Raw genomic sequence first — 8,456 nt, forward strand, 5'->3', positions numbered from 1 at the left:
CCAGCTGCGTCTCCCGCGACGCGAAGCCTCCTCGGCCTCCTCGCCTCCTCCGGCTGCTCCTCGTCCCCGTCCTCGCCACCCGAGCCCTTCGGCGCGCGCCCCGCGCTTCCCCGCAGCCGCCAGCAGTGGCAGCTGCAGCAACTGGAGCGGGCGCGGGCTCAGGCCGCCCCGAAGCCCCAGGGGAGGAGGCTTGCCTCGCCGACTCGCTGGGGTTCAGGGACCCCTCGGTGATGGCCCAGCCTGCGCCCTAGACCTCCATCTCCAGCCCTCTGGCGCGCCCGGCTGGAGCGTCCCCAGCCTAGGCGCAGGACTCAGCAAGTCTCTCCCCCAAGGGGCTCAGTGGGAGGCCTGGGGAGAACCCTGAGCCCAGACAGCCCTCTTCTCCCCGAAGGAGCCCCCCCAGTAGGGGAGAGCACGGGGGGGGGGGAGCTGTCAGCTCTGTTCCACAGGCGGAGTACCCAAGATAGCAAGGCTTGGAGGGTGAGGGGGACCCTTCAACAGGGTACTGTACACACCTACCGACCCCCCAGGTCGCTGCTCTGAGGGTGTCCTAGGAGCCCCAGGGGCCCCGTGTGTGGCTGAAGAGCAGGGCCATCTGGGAGGCCGGCGGGTGGGCTGTGGCTCAGACAGCAGCAGGTGGTTTTCCTGATTAAGCAACAAAGGCAGCCTAGGAAGGCAGGCGGGATGATGGAAGGGACCTGGGGCCTGGCCCCATGCACAACCCTTAAAGGATTGCTCCAGTCTTGTGAGGAGACCATCTGGGGGAAGGAGGGCTCCCTGGGGTACTCCTCCAAGCGGCCTTTCTCCACTTAAGGTCTTCCCTCCTCTCTCTTGAAAGATGCAGGAGGCCAGATTTATTCCATAGCCCCGTGCCCACACCACCACTAGAATCCCCGCTTTGCAATGCTCTCAGAAACTTGTTCCCTCCAGACACTACCCTTCCTCCAGCTACCAGCCCAACTACTACAAGTTTTTCCAGTGCTAATTAAAACGAAGATGATCGCATTCTCCCCCATTGCCACAGAGATTTCCCCAAAGTTTCCAGCTCATTAGTTTAAGCCTAATTGGAATTCTCAGGTTCCTCTCAGCTCTTCCGTAAGTTGGCCTAGGTGAGCATCCTTCACTGCACAGATTGTCTGCCTGAATGTGAAGTTGGCCTCACTCTTGCCCTTAGAGGTCTTGAAACAAAGAGGAGAGGAACACTGAGCCACCAAGAGGAGCAAAGACAGATAGTTGATGCTTCAACCGATCCAGAATGCATTTGTTGGTGTCAGCCATACATAAACAGGAGAGAAGAGATAAGGCCAAAGTCAAAGTGAGAAATGGGATGAAGGAAGATTCCCTAAGTATATAAACACCCCAAAAAGCAGGATGTAAAAGAACTACAGAACCAGGCACCAGTGCTCACACCTGTAATCCTCGATTCTCAGAAAGCTGAGATCTGAGGATCAAAGTTCAAAGCCAGCCTGGGCAGGAAAGCCCCTGAGACTCTTTAATTAACCAGTTAAAAAAAAAGTGGAGATATAAATCAAGTGGTAGGGCACCAGCCTTGAGCAAAAAGCTAAGCAAGACCATGAGGACCTGAGTTCAAACTCCAGCACTGGCACAAAAATGATAGGGAAGTGGGGGGGGGCATAGAAGACAGATGGAAGGGTGAGAGAGGCAACTACAAATGGTATTTTCAAGAAAATGAAATTACCTTACTCCCCCGTGTATGTCATCTAATGGTATCTCTAATGGTAACTCCAGTTAAGGAGTCTCTCTACTACATCAGCCCCATACATGCAAGAGTCTCAGATCAGGAGGAGTTGTCCCTCGAATGGCTTTGAAGAAACTACAGCACTGAAGTTCCTTTACTTATTAGCCCTCTAAATAGCCATGCCTTGCCCTTCAGCATATGCCAGAGAGTTAGGGACTTCCCTTAAATCAAGTTGACTTGCAATCAGAACAGCCAGAACATAAAAAAGAGCAGCAAAGGATTAAGACTGCCTGCCCACAGAGCTGCACTTCCAACAATCCCTCTAAGTTCTTCCTAGACAATCCTGACAGCCAAGATCCCCCCTAAAATGCCACTCTTGGGTTGTTTATAAGAGGCGACTGGGCACCATGCCTTCTGTCCCCACAACTGCAAACTAAGTCCCCAGCTGTGTTTCTCATCTGTCATCTCCCTTGTCATCTCAGCATCCTTCCAGCGGATGATGAAGGCCCAGGAGGTACCAGCTCTTTCTGCAGTTCACTACCCCTGCCTTGGCTGACAGAGGCTTTTAGCAATGTTAGTGTTACCCAAAACCCAGGCTCTGTGGAAATTTATCAGAGACTCACACTTCTTTTTATTTTCTTCTGTAGTCAGAATAAACTTCTCTGGTACAGTATCTTTACAATAAAATATATATATTAAAAAAAGAATAAACTTTTCTGGAAGTTTTCAGTGAATGCGCTGTAAGAATTTGTATTACTTTTATTGTAAAGGTAATGTACAAAGGGGTTACAGTTATATAAGCTAGATAATAAGTACATTTCTTTTCAAAGGGTTGCCTCCCTCATTTTCTCCCGTTTTCCCTTCCCCCCAACTTTCCTTCTCCCTCTTCCCCACAAATTGGAGACTCTCACTTTCAAAGTCTACCCTTTCCTTCCTGCCTTCCCCCCTGTCCCACCTCCTCCCTGAATAGCCTACCAGTGCCATGGTCCCCCAGATACAGCCATCACCAGGCCTCTGCTTGGTGCTCTTGAGTTTTTCCACCTCATGCACGGATTCCTGTATCATTCTGAAAACCTGGCATCTGGCCTTACCAATAGAACCTCAATCTTAAAACTTCAGAGTTCTTAAATATTTTAATTCTGAACAATCCCATCTGACTTAATAGGAATAAAGGCAACTAAGTGCACATAAAGAAAAAAAAAGTAATTATAAAAGGCAAAGGAAAGTAGGGAGGGTTGTTTACTTAGAATGATAGTTTACATATCACTCATTCATTGTATTCCCTCATTGGAACCCTGCCTATCACAATAGGTTGTGTGAAAGAATGAAGGAGAAAGCTTTATATAGATCGTGACTGGAATCTCTAGGACCGACCCCCCAAAACAACTGGACAAACTCAAACCAGATTCTCTTGATTCCCTACCACCTGCACCACAGGAAATGAAAAGAGGCGGGATTGGGATCCAGTTTGCTGTTCTGTACCACAAGGCCTCTCAGTCCCAATGGAGACGAGGCTAAGGTCCTTCAGTTACCTGGTAACTGGCAACAGCCCAGAGGCCTCCACAGCCAGCCACAGGACAGACAGACTCCAAGGTATGGCAGGGCCTTCCAGCCTGTGTGGGCAATCCTGCCTCCATGATCCGTGCACTCCCCTCCCCCCACATTGTCTTGCCACTCCTTGTATCCAAGGAGTATCTGGGAAATGGGATATGGAGAGGCACCTGCTAATAGCCCCAGCACACCCTTACCTACTGTGGGTTCACCCACAGGCTAAGACTCAAGCCCTATTTATGCTCAAACTGAAGCCAGAACAAAAGTGGGAACTTCACTCTCAGTCTAAACACAATATGGGCCATTTATTTGTCTTTAAATACATTTAAAAGCTTCCCAGGGAGAAGAGCAAGCTTTTTACCAAGTGCACATATGTCTACAGCAGCTTTCAAAGCAAAACAGGGGTTTCAGATTTCTTAAGTAGTCTAATCTGAACAATTCCAATTGACTTAATAGAAATAAAGGCAACTAAGTAAGTGCACAGCAAGCACATAAAGAAAAAAATATCAAAGTGATTATAAAAGGCAAAGGAAAGTATGGAAGGTTGTTTACTTAGGTGTCAGTCCAGCAGCACAATTATTGTACACTGGATTTTAGTTTTCTCTGGCCAGGACCCAGTTGCAGTTTGTTGGCAACTCTGTGACTCTGCTGTGGAGAAGGGAGGTTGGTGACTAAGTGATCTAGCTCCCTCTAGTGGATTTTTTCTGGTACCTATCTGGTGACAAAGGGACTGATTGAAGTTGAAATTTGAAATACAAAAATTCCAGAGGAAAGTAAGTGCCTATTAGGAGAGGCAGAGGTCTTAGCCACATTTCAATTACAGAGGAGGAATGAGCCCGAGATATCTAATAGGATATGATATTCCAGTTAATAACAACATACTGTATACTTGAAAACAGCTGAGTGGACAAGGAAGTGAACATCACATACACCATGAAAACACATGAGTTTTTTTTATTTAATTTTGTTGTTGTTGTTTTGTTTTTTTTGGGATTTTTTGCCAGTCCTGGGTCCTGAACTCAGGGACTGAGCACTGTCCCTGAGCTTCTTTTACTCGTGGCTAGCACTCTACCTCTTGAGCCACAGCACCACTTCCAGCTTTCTCTGATTATGTGGTACTGAGGAATCAAACCCAGGGATTCATGCATGCTAGGCAAGCACTCTAACACTAAGCCACATTCTCAGCCTCCTGTTTAATTCTTATTACCTTTAAATGGTTGTACAAAGGGGTTTCCATTCACCATACCAATTGTGAGTGCAAATGTATTTTGACCAGTGTCACCCTTCCATCATTCTCCCCATTTCTCTCAACCTTTCCCATCCCCTCAGGTTGCCTGCATCCATTTTCACACACATACATTGGGTATTATGACTGAATTCCCTTGTTCTTTCTCTCTCCAAGACACATGTTTATTGTCAATTTAAAGGAATAATTCAAAAATAAGGAAAAAGTATATATATATATATACACACATATATGTATGTATATACACATATATATGTATACACACATGTATATATGCATGTATATGCACACATGTATCTATGTGTGTATGTTTCTATGCATACCCATGTATATATCAAAGATATTATTCATCCACTTACTAATCTTACCAGTATATAAACCACTGAGGTGTGGACAGATAGCAAGGTTCATTCTGTAGCTATCATTTGACATGAGATCTCAACTATAACTTTTGCTGGAGTCTCCATTCTTCCCAAATCATGATAGCCTCTCTTTCCCAACTGCCAACAGCAACCCTTCCCTCCTCCTTCGGTCCCCCTGCTCTCTTTGCTCTGTAAGAAAGCACAGTAGCTTTTAGATAAGGAGACTGAAGTTTGAACCTGTGGTGCTTTTTGACATGACACAAGAGTCTGATGCCTCTGGGATAACTTCTTTTTTATTTATAATAAACAAGGAAGACTTTGGTGGCACAATTCTTAAAAATAGGCCCAAGTAGATGAATAAAGGGAGACCAGGGGCAGAATGCAACCAAGGATTCATTGTATGTACCACAAAATTAAGAAAAGTAAGGGAAGAGGTAAGTTAAAGGGGGTGAGGATGTGGATCGAGATGCATTGAATTCATAAACTGCTTGTTAGATGACACTTCAAGATAATAACATTTTTAAATAAGTGCAAAATGCAGTCATGTTATTCAGTATCCTCTGGAATGTGAACTACACATCTCATGTGGAGGGACAGGAGTGGAGAACTGGGAGAAGGTGAAGGAAAGGGTGACATGATCCAAAAAGAAATGTACTCATTATCTGACTCATCAAATGGTAAGCCCTCTACACAGCACCTTAGTAATAGCAATAAGCTATATTTTCAAAAATGATCTTCCAGAGAAATACTAATACTTTGCAGAAGAAAAGCCAGATTCTATTGTGTGATGCATATCTTATACCTAATATAAAGGCTGCTCAAAAACAATAGAGAATTAACTTCATCCTTAGCTACTTTAGTGTAGTATTTCACCATCAAATTAGGTATATTTCATTGATTTACCTTGCCTGTTGGTGTAGACTTGGCCATTGTACAAATAGACATATCTTGGAAGATCAAATGTTCATCTGCGTAAATTCTCTCCAAGCACAAAAGGAAAATACAAACAGGGAAGTCTCTTCTCCCACAAGAATATTGCATAGTTAAAAAAAAAAAGGTCGACCCCTCTGTATAGTATTTTCACAATAAAAAAAGGTTGGTGGGACAATGGAGGAATTAATACAGCAGTGATATTCACTAGACACTGTTAGAAATGAACTTGCAGAGGAGGGAGGTCAAGGGGGGGAAACTGGGAGAAAATGATGGAAGAGGCGACACTGTTCAAAAAGAAATGTACTCAATACCTGATTTATGTAACTGTTACCCTTCTGTACATCACCTTTACAATAAAATTTTTTTAAATACTTCTGATGGGCAGTAGTTATACTGAGGCCATTTGTTTAAGTCACATTTAAAAGAAAAATTTCTCCATTTCTTCCCTAGTCTGATGTCATATATTGCAATTCATAGTTAGCTAAAAGTCAAATGGATAAAATTCATGTGAATAATATTACTAATATTATTTAAATAAAAAATAGGTCCAAGGATCTTTGAGTTACAGGAGGTATCCCTGGTTCTCAAATGGAAAGATTAATTCAGAACATGCTATCATGTTATTTATTCCCATAAATATTTACAATCTTATGATGAAGAAAGAAAAGAAAAGAAGAGAAAGCTAGGGACTGTTGGCTCACACCTGTAATCCTAGCTACTCAGGAGGCTGAGATCTGAGGATCACAGTTAACTGCCAGCCTAGACAGATGTCTGTGAGATTCTTATCTCTATTAAATTACCAAAAAAGTCAGACATAGATACGTGGCTCAAGTGGTAAAGGGCTAACCTGGAGCAAAAGAAGCTCAAAGCCAATGCCTAGGCTGACTTCAACCTCCAGGACAGGCAGAAAGAAAGAAGGAAAGAAAGAAAAAAAGAAAGAAGGAAGGAAAGAAAGAGAAAAAGAGAGAAAGAAGCAAGCATGCAGGCAAGGCAAGGCAGCCATTGCTAGAATTATGATACTAGTCTTCAGTTATACTATAAAGCCATAAAACAAAAACAGTGTGGTTCTGGCAGAAAAAAAGACCCAAAGATCAAGAGAACAAACTAGAAGACCCAGAAGATATACCTCTAACCAAGAGTTTTTTTGGGGGGAGGGGAGGCATGGAGCTTGGACTCTGGGCTTGGACGCTGTCCCTTAGCTCTTTAACTCAAGGCAAGTGCTCTACCACTTGAGCCACAGTGTCATTTCCAGTTTTCTACTGGTTTATTGGAGATAAGAGTCTCACGGACTTTTACTGCCCAGGCTGGCTTTGAACTCAGATCTCAGACTCCTGAGTAGCTAGGATTACAGGCATGAGCCACCCGGCTCCCAACTGATTTTTAATCAAGAAGCCCAAAATATTCACTGGAGCAAAGATAGACTCTTCAATAGATGGAAAACTAGATGGTCACATGTAGAAGATTAAAACGGGATCCCTATCTCTCACCCAGTTCCAATATCAATTCAAAGACCTTAAAGTAAGATCTGAAATTTCACAACTCCTGTAGGACAGAAAAAGGGAAAACTCTAGAATTTATTGGTAGAGGAAATAATTTCCTGAATAGAACTGCAGTAGCACAGAAAATTAGAACAAGGACTAACCAAAGGAATTACAAGGCAATTATTTCTGCCATAAGAACAATTCAGACTTATTATAAAGAATGTAGAATATAAAGTTTTCTGAAAGCATATGTAAGTTCCTTAGAATCTCACCACCCATAGATAACTTAACATTTTATATATTTATTTCATACTTTTCCCCCCTGGATGTTTTAGTTTTGTAAACTTAAGGTTAGATTGAGCAACTTATATTTATCTTCTTGTCCCTTGATATTGTTTCAAGCATTTACTCCATGTCGCATAATATCTTGGGAAGCACTTTTTAAGAAAAACAATTGAATATTATTCCAGCAGATGGCACACTGATGGCATCTGGCTTATTCCAAAACTGAGTATGTTTTTAACTTAACTCTAAAACTGTGTTCAAATGGCTTATCATCGGCAAGAGATGTTCAGAAGATTGTACTATTCTCACATCCTGACCCTGACCCCTGCCACCTCGGGAAGGCAGATGAGTGACAGGTTGGAGGATATTCCCAGTAGAGATTTTTTTTTGTTTGGTTTGGCTTTTACATATTTTATTAGCATCTCTTAATTATACAAAGTGATTTCATTATGTGTAGTACGTATGTGCATGTGCATGCATGCATGCATGTGTGCGTGCGTGCATGCATGCATGTGTGCGTGCGTGCATGCGTGTGTGTGTGTGTGTGTGTGTGTGTGTGTGTGCCAACACAAGGGCTTGAATTCAGGTCCTGGGCACTCACTATCCCTTAGCTTTTTTGCTCAGGACTAGCACTCTACCACTTGAACGACAGCTTCCCTGCCAGCTTTCCAGTGGTTAACTGGACATAAGAATCTCACAGATGTTGGTATAATTTGTGGAGGGGAAGGGGAAAAAAACAAATCATTTAAATAGGGATACAGGTGGACCCATTGCAACAATGAGATGTACAAGTTGTTATGTCGAAAAACAAACTTCACAACTTTGGTGGGGGGGGGAGGTTCCGGTGTGGGGGCAGGGAGGGATATGGGAAGGGATGGGAAGGGGAAACAAAGGAGGAG

The sequence above is a fragment of the Dipodomys ordii genome, unplaced genomic scaffold, assembly GCF_000151885.1.
Source record: "Dipodomys ordii isolate 6190 unplaced genomic scaffold, Dord_2.0 Scaffold86, whole genome shotgun sequence".
NCBI classification, from domain to species: Eukaryota; Metazoa; Chordata; class Mammalia; order Rodentia; family Heteromyidae; genus Dipodomys; species Dipodomys ordii.